At 45.2% G+C, this 24,832-nt stretch overlaps 2 long non-coding RNA genes across 2 annotated transcripts; one reads left to right on the top strand and one right to left on the bottom strand.

The window, feature by feature from the left end:
* The first annotated feature begins 11,148 nt into the window (after positions 1–11,148).
* On the top strand, positions 11,149–13,505 carry LOC140583107 (uncharacterized). The gene is made up of 3 exons (XR_011985897.1): positions 11,149–11,420; positions 11,885–12,762; positions 12,858–13,505. It is a non-coding gene; the product is annotated as an uncharacterized lncRNA (long non-coding RNA).
* Positions 13,424–16,081, bottom strand: LOC140583108 (uncharacterized). Its single transcript, XR_011985898.1, has 3 exons — positions 14,483–16,081; positions 14,062–14,257; positions 13,424–13,976 (listed from the first exon to the last, which is right to left on the bottom strand). It is a non-coding gene; the product is annotated as an uncharacterized lncRNA (long non-coding RNA).
* Positions 16,082–24,832: the final 8,751 nt, after the last annotated feature.

The following is a 24,832-nucleotide window of genomic DNA, read 5'->3' as shown; positions in this document are numbered from 1 at the left end:
TCTCACCAGCAACATCACAGTTTGGTTTTGGAACTCAACTGCAAAGGACCGGAAAGCCTTGGAACGGGTGGTGAGAATTGCCCAAACCATTATTGGAGCCGCTCTACCATCACTGGAGGACAACTATCACCCTAGAGTCATCAGGAAAGCCCGTAGCATCATTAGAGACAATAGCCACCCTCAGCAAAGACTGTTCACACTTCTGCCTTCAGGCAGATGCTACAGAAGTGTGAAATCAAGAACCACCAGATTAAAGAACAGTTTTTATTCACAGGCCATCAGGCCGGTGAATGATTCACACCCACTATCCCTTCCCCCCATAACACTGACGTAATTGTCAGGACAATTACCCTGTGAACAAGGAGAACCATAACCACTCTCCACCCATGCACACACATGCACACACACAGAACAATTTCTGCAGACTCTGTACACCACATGGGCCAGTCGGTGAACTTTATATTCACTTCAGGTCTCATTTAATTGCTCTTTTGCACAATACTGTAAATTATTTCTGAAGGTTTATGTGTTTACACAATAGCCTTTGTCTAAATATTATTTATTTTTGTAATGCACATTGTATTGTCACTCTGTGTTTACTGTTCTATCTTTAGGGCAATGCGACGGAACACGTGGAGTAAGATTTTCATTGTATGCAGTGCTTGAAGTGGGCCGGAACGCAGCGGAACGCAGTTCCGGAACTTCTGTATTTTCGTCTTTTGGGTTCCGCCACTTTTTTCTGCGTTCCGGTACTTACTGAATCTGATCCGACTCAGCGACAGTGGCCCAAGAATAGACAATATCACAAGACCGATAAAAGACTACATTACCCATGAGCCACGACAGTGCCCTATCATATGCATCCACTGAGTCCCAACCAATCGCATCAGCTTTAGCCCTAGTCTATTGTTAGGCCTACAAGTATCACACTGGTCTGGTTCATGTTGTTTTAATGGTTTTTCAGTATTCCATTTGTGAATTAGAAAAAAGTAGCCTATGCCTATAGGTTATTGCTTGGAAGAATGATTAAATTAAAATAGTTTTTGAACCAACACATCCTAAAGACTTGATTTTTTTTTCACCGCACAAATGTCAAATGTCGGAAAATTAGAGTTCATGCACTTATTTTTTCCCACTTCAAGCACTGATTGTATGGTGTAACTGACTGTTTTTACCATGCATATGACAATAAATTTCTTAATCATAATCATGTTGACTATTTAGTTACATTGATATTAAGCAATATAAGCCTTTTGTGAACACTGCAAATGAAAAAATAGTATTCTACCCTTAAATTGCTTCAAAAAATTGTTTTAGTTATGTAATGGATGCATTTTAAGTTAAAAAAATACATACAAAAATACATAAGTAAAGTACATACAAGGAAGAACAAATTTATCCACAGTTCTTACAGATTCAAATGCTATAATAAATTGATCATAACTTACAATTTGGAAGCCATTCTTGATAAATTCTTCAACAATAGATGAAATCTTCTACAGAGTCTGGAGCTCTTGTCTCGCTGGAAGCAGAGGTAGAGTAACTGTACATGTGGAGGTCTCCTCTTAATATACCATTCTGACCGCGTCCCCCGCCCCCCCCCCCCCACGTAGCCCCGCCCACGCCACCCCCAGTGGCATTGTGAGGGACACTTTGAAAGACGATTTCAAATGTGAAACAAAGTAACTTTTAAGAAGGATGAATCTTTTAAGAACTTTTATAATTTATATTTCTAAATAGAGTGATAAATGAATAGTGCAGTTCTAAAACTTCTGCACGAATTCGCCACCACACCACATATGAATATAGTATACTCTAATATAATTAACCCAAACAACAGATCTCTTATGTTGCTGCTCATATAAATTTGATTTGTGTCTGTCTTTGCCATTTCAAAACTGGCAAAATTTTGTGACTCTCGGGTGACTTTAATAAGAACATAAGAAATTTACAAACGAGAGGAGGCCATTCAGCCCATCAAGCTCGTTTGGGGAGAACTTAGCTAATAGCTCGGAGTTGTTAATATAAGATATCGGAGCTGTAATTATGTCAGTTTTACCTTTTGATTAATGTGGAAGATCGCAATTTAACGTAAATAGAATGTAATAATGAATGTTTGTTTTCTTATGTGTCGCCCCACATACCATCGGAAAGCTACAGCGATTCTGAGCAACATTGCCAGTATGATCCAATTTCGATTTCCCCCTTTTTACCCTGAAATTTCTGCCTGAAATTGCCACCCCGCCCCCGTCTTGCTCTAACGCACACTCGCACTCGCTCACTATTTGCAGCGAGCCAGCCTTAAAGGGCCCAGATCGCATTACAGATGGCACCACAGATTGTTCTAATCCGTACTGTTCTGACACAGACAAATTGACATACAGTGACTACTAGTATTAGCAGGAGGATAGGCTCAGTCTAAAATGTTCCTAAAATTTTGGTGTATTGCTCTTCATCCAATGGGGCTATCGGCATTACTGGTTAAAAAAAAAAAAACTTCCAAAATAAAGTCATTAATGCTAGAACTACTAAACCTGCACAAATTTGCCTAAATTTTCTAGCACTACTAGGCCTGCCGCAGATTCTCGCTGAGCCATTAGCTCCATTGCCCTCCTGCTTTTGTTGTGCAAACACACCAATTACCTGTGAAGCCTGGCACATTTGCATTTACTCAGACTGGTAGCTCAAATAAGCCTTTGTGTGTGACATGGAAACCTTCACAAAAGCCTGCCATATCTATACAAAATATCTCACACACTGACTGACCTGCAAATATGAAAGACACATATTCACAAAATATATTGAAACAAAAGACTGATTTATTTATAAAAAATAGAATTAAATGAATAGAGTGAAAACATGCTTACACATCAGTCTCCAATGTATGTTTGTTCACAAATGTCATAAGAACATAAGAAATTTACAAATGAGAGGGGGCCGTTTCTCAGACTCCCTCTGCAGAATCGAACCCTGATTCCCCATGTACATTGTATGTTTTTTGTGTAATGTCGCTGCAGATTCGGCCTGCTATTTTCTCCGATGGCGTTGCTTTGACCTCTGTGATACTGATATGTTTTATTTATTTTTTTGCTAATTTCTATAAAATGAAAGCACACTTCCTTGAGCAGACAGGTTTTGTGATTAAGCTAAAATAAAAAGAACAGCATGTGACCTGCAGATCTGCCCAAGGTGTGACGTCTGGATTTCACAGTGTGCTGGGGGATGGGTAGCTGTGCATCACAGAGGTGTGAAACTGCCATCAATCAAACAAAAGTCCTGGCAGCAACAGGAGGACAGGCACAGCCTGTAATGATCCTAATATTTTGTTGCATTAAGACCACTGGGGTCATAATCAGTATTTTAAAGGTTATTTTTTCTATATTCTCTGTCGCCCTCCCTATCTGTTCCGATTAGGTAGCCTTGCCTTGCCGGTGCGCCAGTCATTTCTCGTTTTGATTAGTTACAGCATTATAGAATCATTCCCTTTATTTTTTAATTATTCCCTCAATTCCCCTTTTTGATCTCCGCAAGGAGATCACCCTGATTATGCTGATTAGTAATATTTTGCCTTATTTATGAAATTTTGCATTCCCCCTTTTGGTCTCCGCAAGGAGATCACCCTATTGGCGGGGGAGTCGTAGTTCAAAGCTGTCCAAATGACCTTTGCCCCTCTCCGGCCCGACAGGCAGGAGAGGCATCATCCGCGCATAGGTGCCATCCCGCTTCTCTATCACGGTAGTGATGAGATGAACTGACAGTGCGCGCAGGCAGGGAATACAACAACACCCACAAGTAACTAAAATCGCAGCAAAAGTAGCAAAGGATAATAAAAGCGAGCCCATTAAGCCTTTCCACTGTCCGAACGCTGAGGTCAGCCAGGCATCCCAGATGTTACTGATCCCGGAGTGTGCATGCATTGTTTTGGAGAGGGTCCGGAGACCCTCGAGTGCCCTGGTCACTGAGCCGTCTGGTGCTGTGTTGTTGGGAATGTAAGTACAGCATACTTCCCCAAACATAGCGCACACTCCCCCCTTTAGGACTCCAAAGAGTTCCACACACAATCCTGTCCATCCAGCCTAGGAAGGAGGGCAAAAACCCTGAGCTTCAGGGAAATTCCACTCCCAGCCCGCCACAGGCGTGGCCCCCCTTCGGAGTCCATGGCTGGCATGGCTCACAAACCACTAATCATTAACACTTTAAGCATTTTAAGCATCACACAACACACTTGTTTCCCCCAACATTCCCCTTTTTATCTTGATCTCCATCCTTGTCCTAGTGTTGTCTGGCGGTGAATGAGGTGCTTTTGTTCTTTCTGGTCGTTGGAGCAGGGGTGGACTACCATGCTCTGGTTGCTCAGGTCAGGGGATTATTCTGCCCCTTCTGTTGAGACCTGAGTTGCGTCTAGTTCAGCCGAACTGACGCTCTGGATTCCTTCCCTAAGGGCCTCCTGGATCTCTGCCGTGGTTCTCCTTGGCTCCTCCGCAGCTGCGCACTGGCTCCAGTGAAACCACGTGTCGCCTTTGCCTTTCAGACGAACCGCGTGTGACGTCCTCTCAGTGACCTGGAAGGGGCCCGTCCACCTGGGCTCTGACCACTTCCGTTTGATGACTTTCAGGAGGACCCACTCCGCCGTGTGTGGTTTGGCTGGCTGGTTCTCTGGTCTCGCCTCCTGGATTTGTTTAGAGAAATCTGCAACGAGACCTTGCAAACAATCATAATATGCCCTAGGATTTTGCTCCCCCTTCTCGTCGGGGGTCCAGGTTAACCCTTTCTGGGGTCCAGGGAACTGCCTGCCTGTCTGGAGCTCAAAGGGGGTGAACCCGGTCCCCCTGTTTATGGAAGACCTCACTGACATCATTGCCAGTGGTAAAGCGTCAACCCAATTAATTTTGGTCTGCGCGCAGATTTTTGCCAATTTTTGTTTTATTGTTTGGTTCATTCGCTCCACTTTTCCCTGGGACTGCGGATGATACACAGTTCCAAACGCATGTCTCAATCCCAACGCTTTCTCTACCGTCCGGAGGTCCTCGTTCTTAAAGTGGGACCCATTGTCTGTCCGAATCCTGTTTGGAAACCCGTGTCGTGGTATATACTGATTAATCAGAAACTTTATCACGGATACCCCATCCTCCTTCTTTGTGGGCCATGCTTCTGGCCATCCTGAGAATGCGTCCACAAACATCAACACATATCTGAACCCTCTCACTGGAATCACCATGTCTGTGTAATCTATAATGATTTCTTCCCCTGACCTGGTATACATTGGAAACTGCCCTTTCTCAGGCTTGACTGTGGGTCGCGAGTTATACAAGGTACAGGTAGCGCAACTCCGTACATATCCCCCCACCATCTCTTTCATAAATGGATGCCACCAGCTCGTCAGATTCTCTAACATTTGTCTCACCCCTGCATGACCCACCCCGTGGGCTTCTGCCAAGATTGTCTGGCGAAGGCCTGGGGGAAGGGCTGGCTTCCCTTCCTTACTCTGCCATAGCCCCTCCATCTTGTGCCCCCCTTTCTCTCTCCACATCGTTTTCTCCTCTGGGGAGGCCTTGTCCTGTTCGTGCTTAACTTTCTCTAGGGTCAGTCGGTAATTCTGGTGAACTTCCTCCTCTACCGTGATCATCTGTTTGGACACCACGTACCCTGCGACCCTCTCTGCTTCCTCATCTGCGGCCTGATTTCCTTTCGCTACCATTGTTCCTGACCCTTCATGTCCCTTGCACTTGACCACTGCCACTTTTTTGGGAAGCATCAAGGCCTTTGCCAATTCCCTCATTTCTGCTTCGTGTTTTATTGGCTTGTTTCCCGCGGTCAAGAATCCTGCCCTCAGCCATTGGCTGAGTTCCACATGCACTGCGCCTACAGCATATGCTGAGTCTGAGTCTATGGTAACTTCTTTCCCTTCTGCTAATTTCAGGGCCTCGATAACCGCTATCACCTCGGCTCTCTGGGCTGACTGGGCTCCCCCCAGCCTGTCTGCTTTCAAGGTTACATAATCCTGGCCTTGTCTGGCCACCACTGCATACCCTGCCTGCAACCCTCCTGTGTCTGTTCTAAAACAACACCCATCTGTAAACCAATCGTCTGTTTTCTCTATTTTTTCTGCCCCTAAATCTGGTCTGACTTTCTCCTCCTTCTGAACTCAGTACCCACACTGGTGTGGTTCTCCCCCGCTCATGTGGTCTGCCATGTTGATCCCTTCGTGAGAAAAATTCAGATTAGGTGCCTCTAGTATTTTACTAAGTCTCTGTTGCCTGAGTGACGTCATGGTAAACGTCTGTGAATTCACATAAGCCACCACACTGTGCGAGGTCAGAATGTGCAGCGGATGTAGTATCGAGTTTTATGCTGACGTACATCAGCACTCTCCTCTCTCCCCCTTTTTTCTGAAACAGGATGTCGTTGACGACCTCTCCTGTTTCCGACACATCCAAGTGAAACGGGAGAGAGTAATCTGGGAGGGCTAGGTCCGCGGCCTGTGCTAGCCTCTGCTTTAAGGTGATAAACGCCTCCTCAGATGCTTGGTCCCAGTTAAGGGGCGCCCTGAGGTTACGTAGGCCGTGTTCTCGGACAAGCGCCCTCAGGGGCTGTGTAAGTCCCGTGTAATCTGGAATGTAGGTGCGACTGTAACCTGTGAGCCCTAGGAAAGATAGCATGTCTTTTACTGTGATGGGCTTTGGGTAATGCAAGATAGCCGGCCGATGAGCTGGGGAGAGGCCTGTTCCTGCCCCCGACAACACTCGTCCTAGGAAGGTCACTGCTGTCCTAGCAATCTGCAATTTGTCCTTACTGACCTTAAAGCCTTTTTCTGACAGAAGGCGCAGCACTGACTGGGTGGCCTGTAGGGCCGCCTCCGCTGTTGGGGCCGCGATCAAAAGATCGTCCACGTATTGGACGAGGGTGACACCGTCCGGGAGAGGACACCCCTGCAAAGCCTGCTTCAGGACCTGGTTAAAGATACCTGGAGAAAGGGCGAACCCTTGAGGCAGGCGGGTGTACCGCAGCTGGCAGCCCCTGTAAGTGAATGAGAATATGTCCCTACACTCCTCTGCTAGGGGCAAACAGAAAAAAGCATTTGCTAGATCAATGCATGTGAACCATTTTTGTTGCGGGGTCAGATTAGTTAGGGCAACATATGGGTTTGGGACTGGAACAGTAGGGGTCAGCAGGAGGTTGTTTATGGCGCGTAAGTCGTGGGCCATCCGATATTTGCCTGTGCCGGGTTTTGCCACTGGGAGGATGGGGGTGTTCCACTGAGACGTGGAGGGCTCTAACACCCTGGCACGCAAGAGGCCCGCTATAGTCTCAGCTATTCCTTCCTCAGCCGCCGGCTTGTGCGGCTGCTCTTGTGCCCTTGTATTTTCACGGACATCTGACCTGTCTCTTTTCACTTGACTAGAGCACTCAGATCCTATGTCTGAGTCCCTGTCTGACTCCTCCTCTGCCTTCCCAGACCGGACACAGTCTGAGACTTCCTGAGTATCCTGTGTTCGAATGTGGAGGGTTCCTCCTGTCACATTGATCATGGGGCACATATGGGCCGGGGGCGCTGTTGAGAGCGCCTCCCTACCCTTATACACTGAGGGACGATCCCCATGTTTTACTTGTTTTTCTTTTACGGGAGGGAGTGACTTAGCCTCCCCTTTTTCCTCACTATGGAGGTGGTCTGTCCCTTGCCAAAATATGGCTAATCTCACCCACACTCTCCTTTCCTTCTCATGCCTCTCTTCCTCTTTTTTCCACTTCCCTTTCTGCACTATACTGGCTGTCGCCCTCTGCCTTGCTGCTTCGTCCCTTTGGCTAGCATGCTCTCTCTCCTTTTTCCACAGTAATTCTCCCAGTGAGCGCTTATCCTCTACTCGACACCCGGCGCTTCAAACCGCCCCACACATACGCTCCCCGGCATCAGCTACCTCCTTCTCTTTATCTCCTTCACCGCTTGCCCCTTCTATAGCTTCCTTCACCACCTGGATCTGCTTTACTAGTGGCTTCCACACTGTATTTTCCGGGGGCGCCCATCCCCCATCATCTAGCTCCCGATCAAACTCGCGGTCCATCTTTAATCTGTCCTGACTGTTTTGATCCCTTGTCTAACAGCCCTTCTGCCTCCGGATGTGGGTTCAGCCACCCACACTTAGTACACCTCCTTATCCTAGTCGAATGTCCTACCAACAAACACCACCAATACATAAATCAACAACTTCTAAAATAATAAGACTATATTCAGAGCAGCTCACTGTTGTGTCCCCCATGAACAGGGCACGTCACACAAGCCCAATTCCAGTCAAACAGGCCCGCTCCCAGCCGAAACCCCCCCGATCCCCAGCAATGTCAACTTGGAAGGGGGTGTTCTGTACGCACAACTGAGACAACCCAGGTGGGAGTCAGCTTATCGGCCGCACTACCGGTGTTCTGACTCGACCAAGGCCAGCAAAATAGCCTTCAGGCGTCACCCACCCTCCCGAGAGTCCAAGCTAGGGGTGTTCTTAGAACTCACCCTAGGCGAGGTCCTGCTCGGCAGTTGTAATGAACGCCCGAGGTACCCGTCGGCCCTGCCCGTACTGAGTCAGCAGGTGTGGCCGGGCTGGCACGCTTTTGGGCATCCAATTGCTGAGAACTCCCCTTCGGGTCTGACAAACTGTAAGACCGCAAGCAGTGACAGCAGAGCCACGGGCAGCTCGACCAACAGAGAGCGAGCGGCGAGCACCCTGAACAGGAAGAACCCACAACCCTGCTCACCCACAACTCAGCACAACACACAAATAGCTTTGAGACTTCTCGTCTCGAGACTCCAACCTGTTTTAGAGAGGGGGACCTTATTCCCTCTGGCCAATCTAGCATTCGGGGGTCTTGAATTCCCCGGGATTCTGACCCAGCTTTTCTACCGCTCGTCAGCAAATAGTGGGGTTGCCACACCAAAGACAATGCGGGGGTCTCGTACCCTCCGCTCCCTAAGGTCCTATTTCCCTGCCTGCTCCTTAAAATTCTATTTCCCTGCGGGGGTCCCGTGCCCTCTGCTCCTTAAGGTTCTATTTCTCTGCGCACGATACCTGGACACAATGCATACACAATACATAGACATACCCAATATATTATATAAACACAGTGCGTGCAACCTCTCCTCCGTCTTAATTTACCGACGGGCCCCTGGACACTTCAAATTGCTCAATTTGACATATCCAATGTGCAGATTTTGATATAACAGGCTCTGCATACCTCTTCTAGTCGGCGCCTCGCAGTTCTCTGTGTCCAAGTAGGCCGCGTCACCCCTTAGCCGAATCCTGCGAATCTCCTGGGGATCCCGGACGAGCCCTCAAATTGTTGGAGCACGGCGTCTCCACCGACTTCGTGGATGAGAAGAGATTCACAGCTGACACGGGGAGAAGTTGCAAATCACCGGTTTATTGTCTTGACTGATTATAATCAGGGAGCGGCCGTCTGACATACATTCAGCATGTACAGGAGGAGGCTCTGCCATATGTGTCAGCTGTATCCCTTTTAAAGCCCTTTGGGCATCCCCCCCCTTCTCGGTACCTTCCGTGTACGTGACAACCACATGTGTGATTCCAGCCGGCTCGTACTGTAGTTGTCCTTCTGGAAGGCTAAAAGATAAGTAGGGGCCGCTGATATTCTCTGTCGCCCTCCCTATCTGTTCCGAATAGGTAGCCTTGCCTTGCCGGCACGCCAGTCAGTTCTCGTTTTGATTAGTTACAGCATTATAGAATCATTCCCTTTATTTTATTAATTATTCCCTCAATATACAATTAGTATTAAGCTTGTCCTAACTTAAATTATAAAGTTATTAAACTTATATTAGACATATTATATATATGATGTTATTTATCAAAGACATTGAGCACTAAACAATGGAGATGACAATTGGAAATTCAACTAAAAGTAAGTGATAAGCAGAAGAAAACAAGGGACAGGGAACAGGCCACACAGGCAAGTTAGCTGTAGTTGTGAGCAAATTACAATGATGCAAATATTTTTAATCCAACTATTTAGTTACAAATTCCTCAGCCTGGGAGTCATCAGCATTTGAATCAAGCAGGTCAGTTACTCAATCCGTTAACATCAGCTTCTGACATGAGGGGACAAATACCTGGATTGGGCTTGCCAGCCTAGGGCTATTGTTTCCTTGATTGCTGTTTTGCACTTCTCTGCGATGCACATGCAGGGCTACCCATCCCCCAACAATCTGCCAACGTAACAATTAGGCTGAGATCACGTAAACATCAGGTCACGTAAACAGAGTGACTCAAATAAATGTATTAAAGAACCAGTAATGCCGAGCAATAAACCAAAATATTCGGAACATTATACATTGAGCCTATCCTGCTAATATTAGTAGTCACTGTATGTCATGTCTGTGTCACAACAGTACGGATTAGAACAATATGTGGTACCATCAGTAATGCGATCTGGGCCCTTTAAGGCTGGCTCGCTCCAATTAGTGAGCGAGTGCTTTCAGGCAGAAATTTCAGGGTCAAAACGGCGAAATCGAAATTGGATCATACTGGCAATATTGCTCAGAATCGCTGTAGCTGTCCGATGGGTATGCGGGGCGTTGCAGTTGCTTACCGCGACCGACAAATAAGAAAGCAAACATTCTTTATTATCATCCTATGTATTTTAAATTACGATCTTCCACATTAATCAAGAGAGTGTAAAACGTAAATTATGACAGCTCCAATAGCTTATATTAAAGTCACCCAAGAGTCACAACATGGTTTTGAAATGGCAAAGACAGACAGAAATTAAATGTATATGAGCAAGCAACATAAGGGATCTGTTGTTTGGGTAAATTATATTATAGTATACTATATATATGTGGTGTGGTGGCGAATTCGTGCAGAAATTTCAGGCAGAAATTTCAGGGTAAATACGGCGAAATCGAAATTGGATCATACTGCCAATATTGTGTAGCGGATATAAAGATCCGTGGCTTTTATTTTAAAGTTTTCCTGCTAGTCTCTGGGCTCGGTGGATCATGCGGTCATGCCTTAGCCTATCCAATGAGTAGCGTTGCTGGGCGAGTCTCTGGTAGTGAGGGGAGCGGTAAAAAAAAAAAAAAAGGTCGGTTGGGCGAAGTGGAAACTACGGAGCCCGCAGCGTCACCTGCAGGAGAAAAAAAAACAAACCGTGGCGACGGATTTGCAATTCGTTCCCTCAGTTTATAAACCGTACCCACGAATTCTTAAACTGTTCCCTCGGTTTAACAAATCGTGCCCACGGATTAATAAACCGTACCCACGAATTTCCAATCCGTGCGCTCAAATTTTGTAAACCGAACGTTCGGTTTTTGAATCCGTACCCACAGATTCATAATCCGTGCGCACGCTTTCGCAATCTGTTCCCACGGGACTGTAAACTGTACTCATTGGATTCATTTTAGAAGAATAGCAAACTCCCAGGTACGTGTTAATGAATCTAATTGTATATTGTTTTATTGTGTATTATTAAGTGGAAAACATCAGATTGTTTTAACTATGCTTACAGTGATTCTAGCGGGTACATGGTGGAATACAGAAATTTAATAAGAATGATATGTGTCAAAATCTTGTTTATTTGTCATGATCTTAGCTCTTTATTATTATATGACAGACAGTTTATACTAATTGCTTTGTTCCTCTATGTAAGGATAAAAGTTTATTCGAAATGCCTAAATGTAATAATAAAAATAGTAATAATTAAATAACAACCACAACAATAATACAAATAATAGTATTTATTACTATTTTTCTCAATATTATTTTTTTATATATAATTCTAAGTGAGTGCACTTAAGACAGTATGTTTTTCATAAAATAATTCATGAATGCTTTATTTTAGATAACCTATTAAATAACCTTGACTCTCTCTCTCTGTCTACCCTTAGGCTTCCATCCACTTTAAGCTCACATCATTTATTCCTTACCCTATAGGATGGATAGATTTAGACTAATTCAACATTACTTTGACCTGGGTCTAAAGTATGAAGAAATCCTTCGTATTTTAAGTGTTAAACATGGGATTGTTATCAGCATGAAGACACTTAAAAAAATCTTAAATAGAAATGGACTTTTTCGCAGAAAATATTTTGACAACTTATTTGATGTTATTCAGTTTATTAGAGAAGAGCTCCAAGGCTCAGGCGCATTGCATGGTTATAGATGGATGTACAGTGAATGCAAGGAAAAAGGACTTCATGTGCGCAAAGAAGATGTCCGCCTCATTCTGTCCACTCTTGACCCACTGGGCACCGAAATGCGAAGAAAAAGAAGACTGCACAGAAGAGCTTACTTTTCAAAGGGCCCCAACTTTCTATGGCATGTTGACTCCTATGACAAACTGAAGCCATTTGGCATTTGTATCAATGGGGCAATAGATGGATTCTCAAGGAGAATACTATGGTTGAATGCATACTGCACAAGCAGTGATCCTAAAGTCATAGGGGGTTACTTCCTTGAGACAGTAAGTAGTCTTGGTGGCTGTCCTCGAATCTTGAGAGCAGATATGGGAACAGAAAACAGCACCATTAGGGATATGCAGCAGTACTTGCGACATAGCGATGCTGATCCACTGGCTGGAGAAAGAAGCTTTATCTATGGCAAAAGTACAGCCAACCAGAGAATTGAGAGCTGGTGGGGTGTCCTTAGAAAAGAGTGTGTGGATCTTTGGCTTGAACATTTTCACCAAATTAAAGATGAAGGCAACTTTGATGGCAGCTTTTTGGACAAGAACCTTATGTTATTCTGTTTCCTGGGCTTAATTCAGGTAAATGGTGAATCCTCTCTATTTCACTCACACATACACACAAACACACACACACAAACACAGTAGTAATTTACCACTGTTTGTGATTTTTACAGGAAGATCTTGATTCCACTAAAGACACTTGGAACAGCCACCTGATTCGTCCTTCAAGGAACAGCCTTGTACCCCACGGTCGACCGGATGTCATGTACACCCTACCTGAATTATATGACACAGAAGACTACATATGCCATGTACCGGTGGTAGAATGTGCTGCATGCGAAGATCAGTGTATCCATCGCTCTGATGTTGCTTGTGATGAGGATGTTTTCACCCTGTGTGCACACATCATGGCCCAACATCACCTCAGGCTTCCCAAGGATAGATACACAGCGTTTGATCTCTACCTTGCACTAAGACAAGAGCTTACTATACTGTTAAATATTGTGAGATAAAGACATGCTGAAAAATCATTTAGTACTGACAAAGTTGTTATGGACTCTTCTTAAATTCTTTAATTATTAGAGTTACAATAATTTCAGGAAACACCAGCATCATATATAGTCAGGTGATGTCTGTTTTTTTTTTCTTTTTATGTTATTCATCTGTTCATCTCTTTAATGTTATTGCTGTAGTCTTGTTTAATACCTATACATATTTTGTTAAAGTATGACAGATTGTCTTTTGTATCCGTTCTGTTTATTTTTTTTTAAAAAACACTGTATTCAGTAGAACAGCATTAATTAATAAACTAACATTTCTAACATTGTTTCTTTTGTAAACTTTGTAAAAACAATCTTGCATACAATATATAAACACAGAGAACAGAAAACATGAATACATAAACAATGAATTTGAATCTATAAAATCGTATACCTAAACATTGTAACACTGCTGTAACAACATCTACGCATTTTGGCACATTATATGGATGTGCAAGATACAGTAACTAATTTTAAAAAACTGTATTCAGTAGAACAGCATTAATTAATAAACTTCTAATTAATGAACATCTAACAGTTTTTTTGTAAACTTTGTAAGAACAATTTAAATTTGAATCTATAAAATCATATACCTTTACATTAAAGCACTGCTGTAACAACATCTGTGCATTTTATGACACATTATATGGATGTGCAAGATGCAATAATTAATATTGTATATTGCAAGAAACGAGTGTTAGATGGAATCACATGGTCCTGCGGGTGCTGCTGCTGCACATACTGTCTGACCACCTTGGACAAACACAACATTGAGGATAATATTAGAAAAGGATAATTCATGAATATAACTGGTATTGGTTATTTTCTGTTTCCTTACCCTTATGCAATATCCATCACCCATATGTTTGCATCAAGGACATTTGCAAACTCCTCTGCAAGCTCAAGGTACGAAGTATAATTATTTGGAACTTCCAACACACATCCACAGGTGTGGGACTGGGGACTTCGTGTGAAGAAACTCTTTGGCTGAACGAACCAGACATGAATAAACTTTGCAACAAGGAGATCAGCTCCTACCAAGAAACAAATAATCAGAGAACAATTTAAAATGTATACATATAATAACAATACTAAATTATATAATACACAACGTCAGGAAATTCAAAACATTTAATACTTATCAATTTACTTATTAATAGAGTAAGTACAATAAATAAATATACAAATAGTTTCATATCAATAACATGTTATATTCCAATGAATATAACGATAACAAAATATCTTAAGTAATTAATTACCTGTGCAAAAACGCAGAAACTTCCTGAGCCGAACATCACTGGAGTTCTTGATAAACCTCTTCAGATAATCCATGATCTGGCTTTCTCTGTTGTTGAGTGTTTCATGTTTTAGTATGGCTACAACTTTCCTAGCTGTTGGAGTAAGGCTGATCATCAGTTCATTCAGTCCTCCTGGTGGCAGTTTCAGTTCTTTCAACACTGGACTCCAACACTCCGCTATGTAAGCTGAATCTTGCACAATTTCTTTGTGTGCCACATCAAGTAAGATTTGCTTGGCATTTTTTTCAGTGATAACAAGCTTCACATCATGAGCTTCCAAAAATTCGACCCATTCTTCTCTTTCAGAGACAGATGTGAAGTCTCTCATTGCTTCTTCAACAAGCTGCTTTTCCTCTTGAGGAACCATCTCCAAAAATGCTGTAAAGAGCTCATCCTCATCAATTTCAAGTCCAAGGCAGTAACACAGAAAAGGCTTGGCTAATACAATGGGAAAGTATTGAACAGTATTGTAACCAAAAACCATCACTTTAGCTACATTTTCCCATTCATCTTTCATGTCGTGTCTTGTCATGGGTACCTTTAAAGTGCTTCCAGCTGTACATTTCATGAAAAAAGTACCCCAGTACTCACTCAATGCATCTCTGAGAATTCCACCATTGTCTTCTCCTTTCTCAGTGCTACCATTAGGTAGGACCATCTCAATTTCTACAAAACCATCATTGACAGATATTAAGCTATCTGTGAAAGCTGCATTGAGATCTTGGAAAATGTTTCCCCTGCGAAGCCTTAACTTAGTGGCCTGTGGCTTATCTTGCACTACTTCCGCAGGCTCCATTGGTAGAGTGTCATCCAGTATTGTACTGTCTTGCAAAACAGTATATCCAAACTGAATTTCTTCATCAACTGAAATTGAACTGTGTATTACATCCATTATACCTGGTTCGATAAACACTACACTGTCTTCCGACAAGAATGATGCATCAGTGATGGAACTGTTGTCCTCGGCTATGGCAACAGATTCTTCATTACGTTCAGATGCGACGGAGGTAGAAGGACCTTGAGTAACATACTCATCTACTCTTTGAGTTTCTGTCCTCTTGCAAGAAAGATAAAGTCTCAGCATCTTTACCTTCCTTATATTGTATTGCTCACCCAGCATTGTTTGTGGGTCTAGTTCTTCTTCTGTAAAGTCTCTTAATTTCAGCTGAAATTCATTTATATCCCCGAGTTTATTTTTTCCATTTGGAAAGAACAGCTCCTTGCCAACCTCCAAAACTTCTGCCATGGTAGCACTCTTTGAAGCCTTTAAGTGTCTGGTTCCACCACCTCGTTTTTCTTTGATTTGGACAAAGGTGCCATGGACCTCTTCAAACAGTCCCATTTGGAAACTTCGTTCAGTTTTCTGGGCATTTGTGTTTCCACTGAGTTTTTCTGAACGATTATCACAATGCTTCCTCTTTCTGTCCCGTTTTCCTTGCAATTTTGACATGAGGTTTTCTGTGGCTTTAGATACTGCGGTGTTATCTTGTAATGCAGCTACTTCTCTTTTGGAGTACTGTCTAATCGCTATCCGGTCTCCAAATCTTGGGACGTATGCCAGTAGCTGTTCATCTGACATACTGTTGATTGCATAGCAGTCAATCTAAAAGAAAAGTGGAAAAAATGTAAAAGACAATCTGTTTGACTAACCTTTTAATTAAATAAAATTAAATGTACTACTCATGTTATTGTCCCTTTCATTAGCCTGTTTTTTTACCAACAGATGGTGCAATTTCACTTTGATTCATTTTGTTTTAAGCTTTCTTATGGATATTATCATAAATTATTCAACTATATTTTCTGCCACTAAAACATTTTTATGAATGTATTTACTATATGTGAAGCTGAACTGTCTTGTGTAAGTAGATGATCTTTAATCACAAGAAATGAGTAGCATGGGTATATTTGAAGCAATAGCAAACAATACATTGTATGCAGGGGCGGATTAACGCACAGGCTAGATATGGCTTAAGCCTAGGGGCCCCACGTGTGCCAGCCTGCAAGGGGGCCCCCATTGGCGCGGAGGGGGGGCGGGGTTGGGGGGCCCACAGACTACTGTAGCCTAGGGGCCTCTGTGCACCTTAATCCGCCCCTGATTGTATGGGTCAAAATTATAGATTTTTTATTAGGATATTAAGTAAAGATCATGTTCCAAGAAGATATTTTGTAAATTTCCTACCGTAAATATTTCAAAACATATTTTTAGTAATATGCAATGCTAAGTGCTTTATGTGGACAACTTTAAAAGTGATTTTCTCAATATTTTAATCCAGATTTTCAAAGAGTTGTATCTTGACCAAATATTGTCCTATCATATCAAACCATACATCAATGGAAAGCTTTCAGAAGATCCCAAATTTTAAAAAATGACCCTTATGACTGGTTTTGTGGTCCATGGTCACATAGGCCTATTTGCTTACTGGAAAAGTGACAACAACCTAAATTCGCTTCATGATGTGAAATATAACATCAGTTATAACATTGCATTCAGCCATAGAGCTGACAACATGGAATGACAACATAACTTGGACATTATTTGCTTTATATTGTTTTTTACCTTCTCCTCTCGAAACACTGACAGAGTCGCGTCATCCAACTCTCTATCGTTTTTTAGAAAATTAAGAAAATCCTCCATTTTACAAAATAAACAATACAATGAATCCAGGTGGCTGGTTAAATCTGCCGGCAAATACTGGGGGCGGGGCCACAAATCCATGAGTACAGTTTACAGTCCCGTGGGAACAGATTGCGAAAGCGTGCGCACGGATTATGAATCTGTGGGTACGGATTCAAAAACCGAACGTTCGGTTTACAAAATTTGAGCGCACGGATTGGAAATTCGTGGGTACGGTTTATTAATCCGTGGGCACGATTTGTTAAACCGAGGGAACAGTTTAAGAATTCGTGGGTACGGTTTATAAACTGAGGGAACGAATTGCAAATCCGTCGCCACGGTTTGTTTTTTTTTCTCCTGCAGGTGACGCTGCGGGCTCCGTAGTTTCCACTTCGCCCAACCGACCTTTTTTTTTTTTTTTACCGCTCCCCTCACTACCAGAGACTCGCCCAGCAACGCTACTCATTGGATAGGCTAAGGCATGACCGCATGATCCACCGAGCCCAGAGACTAGCAGGAAAACTTTAAAATAAAAGCCACGGATCTTTATATCCGCTACACAATATTGGCAGTATGATCCAATTTCGATTTCGCCGTATTTACCCTGAAATTTCTGCCTGAAATTTCTGCACGAATTCGCCACCACACCACATATATATAGTATACTATAATATAATTTACCCAAACAACAGATCCCTTATGTTGCTTGCTCATATACATTTAATTTCTGTCTGTCTTTGCCATTTCAAAACCATGTTGTGACTCTTGGGTGACTTTAATATAAGCTATTGGAGCTGTCATAATTTACGTTTTACACTCTCTTGATTAATGTGGAAGATCGTAATTTAAAATACATAGGATGATAATAAAGAATGTTTGCTTTCTTATTTGTCGGTCGCGGTAAGCAACTGCAACGCCCCGCATACCCATCGGACAGCTACAGCGATTCTGAGCAATATTGCCAGTATGATCCAATTTCGATTTCGCCGTTTTGACCCTGAAATTTCTGCCTGAAAGCACTCGCTCACTAATTGGAGCGAGCCAGCCTTAAAGGGCCCAGATCGCATTACTGATGGTACCACATATTGTTCTAATCCGTACTGTTGTGACACAGACATGACATACAGTGACTACTAATATTAGCAGGATAGGCTCAATGTATAATGTTCCGAATATTTTGGTTTATTGCTCGGCATTACTGGTTCTTTAATACATTTATTTGAGTCACTCTGTTTACGTGACCTGATGTTTACGTGATCTCAGCCTAATTGTTACGTTGGCAGATTGTTGGGGGATGGGTAGCCCTGCATGTGCATCGCAGAGAAGTGCAAAACAGCAATCAAGGAAACAATAGCCCTAGGCTGGCAAGCCCAATCCAGGTATTTGTCCCCTCATGTCAGAAGCTGATGTTAACGGATTGAGTAACTGACCTGCTTGATTCAAATGCTGATGACTCCCAGGCTGAGGAATTTGTAACTAAATAGTTGGATTAAAAATATTTGCATCATTGTAATTTGCTCACAACTACAGCTAACTTGCCTGTGTGGCCTGTTCCCTGTCCCTTGTTTTCTTCTGCTTATCACTTACTTTTAGTTGAATTTCCAATTGTCATCTCCATTGTTTAGTGCTCAATGTCTTTGATAAATAACATCATATATATAATATGTCTAATATAAGTTTAATAACTTTATAATTTAAGTTAGGACAAGCTTAATACTAATTGTATATTGAGGGAATAATTAATAAAATAAAGGGAATGATTCTATAATGCTGTAACTAATCAAAACGAGAACTGACTGGCGTGCCGGCAAGGCAAGGCTACCTATTCGGAACAGATAGGGAGGGCGACAGAGAATATCAGCGGCCCCTACTTATCTTTTAGCCTTCCAGAAGGACAACTACAGTACGAGCCGGCTGGAATCACACATGTGGTTGTCACGTACACGGAAGGTACCGAGAAGGGGGGGGATGCCCAAAGGGCTTTAAAAGGGATACAGCTGACACATATGGCAGAGCCTCCTCCTGTACATGCTGAATGTATGTCAGACGGCCGCTCCCTGATTATAATCAGTCAAGACAATAAACCGGTGATTTGCAACTTCTCCCCGTGTCAGCTGTGAATCTCTTCTCATCCACGAAGTCGGTGGAGACGCCGTGCTCCAACAATTTGAGGGCTCGTCCGGGATCCCCAGGAGATTCGCAGGATTCGGCTAAGGGGTGACGCGGCCTACTTGGACACAGAGAACTGCGAGGCGCCGACTAGAAGAGGTATGCAGAGCCTGTTATATCAAAATCTGCACATTGGATATGTCAAATTGAGCAATTTGAAGTGTCCAGGGGCCCGTCGGTAAATTAAGACGGAGGAGAGGTTGCACGCACTGTGTTTATATAATATATTGGGTATGTCTATGTATTGTGTATGCATTGTGTCCAGGTATCGTGCGCAGAGAAATAGAACCTTAAGGAGCAGAGGGCACGGGACCCCCGCAGGGAAATAGAATTTTAAGGAGCAGGCAGGGAAATAGGACCTTAGGGAGCGGAGGGTACGAGACCCCCGCATTGTCTTTGGTGTGGCAACCCCACTATTTGCTGACGAGCGGTAGAAAAGCTGGGTCAGAATCCCGGGGAATTCAAGACCCCCGAATGCTAGATTGGCCAGAGGGAATAAGGTCCCCCTCTCTAAAACAGGTTGGAGTCTCGAGACGAGAAGTCTCAAAGCTATTTGTGTGTTGTGCTGAGTTGTGGGTGAGCAGGGTTGTGGGTTCTTCCTGTTCAGGGTGCTCGCCGCTCGCTCTCTGTTGGTCGAGCTGCCCGTGGCTCTGCTGTCACTGCTTGCGGTCTTACAGTTTGTCAGACCCGAAGGGGAGTTCTCAGCAATTGGATGCCCAAAAGCGTGCCAGCCCGGCCACACCTGCTGACTCAGTACGGGCAGGGCCGACGGGTACCTCGGGCGTTCATTACAACTGCCGAGCAGGACCTCGCCTAGGGTGAGTTCTAAGAACACCCCTAGCTTGGACTCTCGGGAGGGTGGGTGACGCCTGAAGGCTATTTTGCTGGCCTTGGTCGAGTCAGAACACCGGTAGTGCGGCCGATAAGCTGACTCCCACCTGGGTTGTCTCAGTTGTGCGTACAGAACACCCCCTTCCAAGTTGACATTGCTGGGGATCGGGGGGGTTTCGGCTGGGAGCGGGCCTGTTTGACTGGAATTGGGCTTGTGTGACGTGCCCTGTTCATGGGGGACACAACAGTGAGCTGCTCTGAATATAGTCTTATTATTTTAGAAGTTGTTGATTTATGTATTGGTGGTGTTTGTTGGTAGGACATTCGACTAGGATAAGGAGGTGTACTAAGTGTGGGTGGCTGAACCCACATCCGGAGGCAGAAGGGCTGTTAGACAAGGGATCAAAACAGTCAGGACAGATTAAAGATGGACCGCGAGTTTGATCGGGAGCTAGATGATGGGGGATGGGCGCCCCCGGAAAATACAGTGTGGAAGCCACTAGTAAAGCAGATCCAGGTGGTGAAGGAAGCTATAGAAGGGGCAAGCGGTGAAGGAGATAAAGAGAAGGAGGTAGCTGATGCCGGGGAGCGTATGTGTGGGGCGGTTTGAAGCGCCGGGTGTCGAGTAGAGGATAAGCGCTCACTGGGAGAATTACTGTGGAAAAAGGAGAGAGAGCATGCTAGCCAAAGGGACGAAGCAGCAAGGCAGAGGGCGACAGCCAGTATAGTGCAGAAAGGGAAGTGGAAAAAAGAGGAAGAGAGGCATGAGAAGGAAAGGAGAGTGTGGGTGAGATTAGCCATATTTTGGCAAGGGACAGACCACCTCCATAGTGAGGAAAAAGGGGAGGCTAAGTCACTCCCTCCCGTAAAAGAAAAACAAGTAAAACATGGGGATCGTCCCTCAGTGTATAAGGGTAGGGAGGCGCTCTCAACAGCGCCCCCGGCCCATATGTGCCCCATGATCAATGTGACAGGAGGAACCCTCCACATTCGAACACAGGATACTCAGGAAGTCTCAGACTGTGTCCGGTCTGGGAAGGCAGAGGAGGAGTCAGACAGGGACTCAGACATAGGATCTGAGTGCTCTAGTCAAGTGAAAAGAGACAGGTCAGATGTCCGTGAAAATACAAGGGCACAAGAGCAGCCGCACAAGCCGGCGGCTGAGGAAGGAATAGCTGAGACTATAGCGGGCCTCTTGCGTGCCAGGGTGTTAGAGCCCTCCACGTCTCAGTGGAACACCCCCATCCTCCCAGTGGCAAAACCCGGCACAGGCAAATATCGGATGGCCCACGACTTACGCGCCATAAACAACCTCCTGCTGACCCCTACTGTTCCAGTCCCAAACCCATATGTTGCCCTAACTAATCTGACCCCGCAACAAAAATGGTTCACATGCATTGATCTAGCAAATGCTTTTTTCTGTTTGCCCCTAGCAGAGGAGTGTAGGGACATATTCTCATTCACTTACAGGGGCTGCCAGCTGCGGTACACCCGCCTGCCTCAAGGGTTCGCCCTTTCTCCAGGTATCTTTAACCAGGTCCTGAAGCAGGCTTTGCAGGGGTGTCCTCTCCCGGACGGTGTCACCCTCGTCCAATACGTGGACGATCTTTTGATCGCGGCCCCAACAGCGGAGGCGGCCCTACAGGCCACCCAGTCAGTGCTGCGCCTTCTGTCAGAAAAAGGCTTTAAGGTCAGTAAGGACAAATTGCAGATTGCTAGGACAGCAGTGACCTTCCTAGGACGAGTGTTGTCGGGGGCAGGAACAGGCCTCTCCCCAGCTCATCGGCCGGCTATCTTGCATTACCCAAAGCCCATCACAGTAAAAGACATGCTATCTTTCCTAGGGCTCACAGGTTACAGTCGCACCTACATTCCAGATTACACGGGACTTACACAGCCCCTGAGGGCGCTTGTCCGAGAACACGGCCTACGTAACCTCAGGGCGCCCCTTAACTGGGACCAAGCATCTGAGGAGGCGTTTATCACCTTAAAGCAGAGGCTAGCACAGGCCGCGGACCTAGCCCTCCCAGATTACTCTCTCCCGTTTCACTTGGATGTGTCGGAAACAGGAGAGGTCGTCAACGACATCCTGTTTCAGAAAAAAGGGGGAGAGAGGAGAGTGCTGATGTACGTCAGCATAAAACTCGATACTACATCCGCTGCACATTCTGACCTCGCACAGTGTGGTGGCTTATGTGAATTCACAGACGTTTACCATGACGTCACTCAGGCAACAGAGACTTAGTAAAATACTAGAGGCACCTAATCTGAATTTTTCTCACGAAGGGATCAACATGGCAGACCACATGAGCGGGGGAGAACCACACCAGTGTGGGTACTGAGTTCAGAAGGAGGAGAAAGTCAGACCAGATTTAGGGGCAGAAAAAATAGAGAAAACAGACGATTGGTTTACAGATGGGTGTTGTTTTAGAACAGACACAGGAGGGTTGCAGGCAGGGTATGCAGTGGTGGCCAGACAAGGCCAGGATTATGTAACCTTGAAAGCAGACAGGCTGGGGGGAGCCCAGTCAGCCCAGAGAGCCGAGGTGATAGCGGTTATCGAGGCCCTGAAATTAGCAGAAGGGAAAGAAGTTACCATAGACTCAGACTCAGCATATGCTGTAGGCGCAGTGCATGTGGAACTCAGCCAATGGCTGAGGGCAGGATTCTTGACCGCGGGAAACAAGCCAATAAAACACGAAGCAGAAATGAGGGAATTGGCAAAGGCCTTGATGCTTCCCAAAAAAGTGGCAGTGGTCAAGTGCAAGGGACATGAAGGGTCAGGAACAATGGTAGCGAAAGGAAATCAGGCCGCAGATGAGGAAGCAGAGAGGGTCGCAGGGTACGTGGTGTCCAAACAGATGATCACGGTAGAGGAGGAAGTTCACCAGAATTACCGACTGACCCTAGAGAAAGTTAAGCACGAACAGGACAAGGCCTCCCCAGAGGAGAAAACGATGTGGAGAGAGAAAGGGGGGCACAAGATGGAGGGGCTATGGCAGAGTAAGGAAGGGAAGCCAGCCCTTCCCCCAGGCCTTCGCCAGACAATCTTGGCAGAAGCCCACGGGGTGGGTCATGCAGGGGTGAGACAAATGTTAGAGAATCTGACGAGCTGGTGGCATCCATTTATGAAAGAGATGGTGGGGGGATATGTACGGAGTTGCGCTACCTGTACCTTGTATAACTCGCGACCCACAGTCAAGCCTGAGAAAGGGCAGTTTCCAATGTATACCAGGTCAGGGGAAGAAATCATTATAGATTACACAGACATGGTGATTCCAGTGAGAGGGTTCAGATATGTGTTGATGTTTGTGGACGCATTCTCAGGATGGCCAGAAGCATGGCCCACAAAGAAGGAGGATGGGGTATCCGTGATAAAGTTTCTGATTAATCAGTATATACCACGACACGGGTTTCCAAACAGGATTCGGACAGACAATGGGTCCCACTTTAAGAACGAGGACCTCCGGACGGTAGAGAAAGCGTTGGGATTGAGACATGCGTTTGGAACTGTGTATCATCCGCAGTCCCAGGGAAAAGTGGAGCGAATGAACCAAACAATAAAACAAAAATTGGCAAAAATCTGCGCGCAGACCAAAATTAATTGGGTTGACGCTTTACCACTGGCAATGATGTCAGTGAGGTCTTCCATAAACAGGGGGACCGGGTTCACCCCCTTTGAGCTCCAGACAGGCAGGCAGTTCCCTGGACCCCAGAAAGGGTTAACCTGGACCCCCGACGAGAAGGGGGAGCAAAATCCTAGGGCATATTATGATTGTTTGCAAGGTCTCGTTGCAGATTTCTCTAAACAAATCCAGGAGGCGAGACCAGAGAACCAGCCAGCCAAACCACACACGGCGGAGTGGGTCCTCCTGAAAGTCATCAAACGGAAGTGGTCAGAGCCCAGGTGGACGGGCCCCTTCCAGGTCACTGAGAGGACGTCACACGCGGTTCGTCTGAAAGGCAAAGGCGACACGTGGTTTCACTGGAGCCAGTGCGCAGCTGCGGAGGAGCCAAGGAGAACCACGGCAGAGATCCAGGAGGCCCTTAGGGAAGGAATCCAGAGCGTCAGTTCGGCTGAACTAGACGCAACTCAGGTCTCAACAGAAGGGGCAGAATAATCCCCTGACCTGAGCAACCAGAGCATGGTAGTCCACCCCTGCTCCAACGACCAGAAAGAACAAAAGCACCTCATTCACCGCCAGACAACACTAGGACAAGGATGGAGATCAAGATAAAAAGGGGAATGTTGGGGGAAACAAGTGTGTTGTGTGATGCTTAAAATGCTTAAAGTGTTAATGATTAGTGGTTTGTGAGCCATGCCAGCCATGGACTCCGAAGGGGGGCCACGCCTGTGGCGGGCTGGGAGTGGAATTTCCCTGAAGCTCAGGGTTTTTGCCCTCCTTCCTAGGCTGGATGGACAGGATTGTGTGTGGAACTCTTTGGAGTCCTAAAGGGGGGAGTGTGCGCTATGTTTGGGGAAGTATGCTGTACTTACATTCCCAACAACACAGCACCAGACGGCTCAGTGACCAGGGCACTCGAGGGTCTCCGGACCCTCTCCAAAACAATGCATGCACACTCCGGGATCAGTAACATCTGGGATGCCTGGCTGACCTCAGCGTTCGGACAGTGGAAAGGCTTAATGGGCTCGCTTTTATTATCCTTTGCTACTTTTGCTGCGATTTTAGTTACTT

Source organism: Paramormyrops kingsleyae, chromosome 25, assembly GCF_048594095.1.
Source record: "Paramormyrops kingsleyae isolate MSU_618 chromosome 25, PKINGS_0.4, whole genome shotgun sequence".
Taxonomy (NCBI): Eukaryota; Metazoa; Chordata; class Actinopteri; order Osteoglossiformes; family Mormyridae; genus Paramormyrops; species Paramormyrops kingsleyae.
This window is presented reverse-complemented; position numbering and strand designations above follow the sequence as displayed.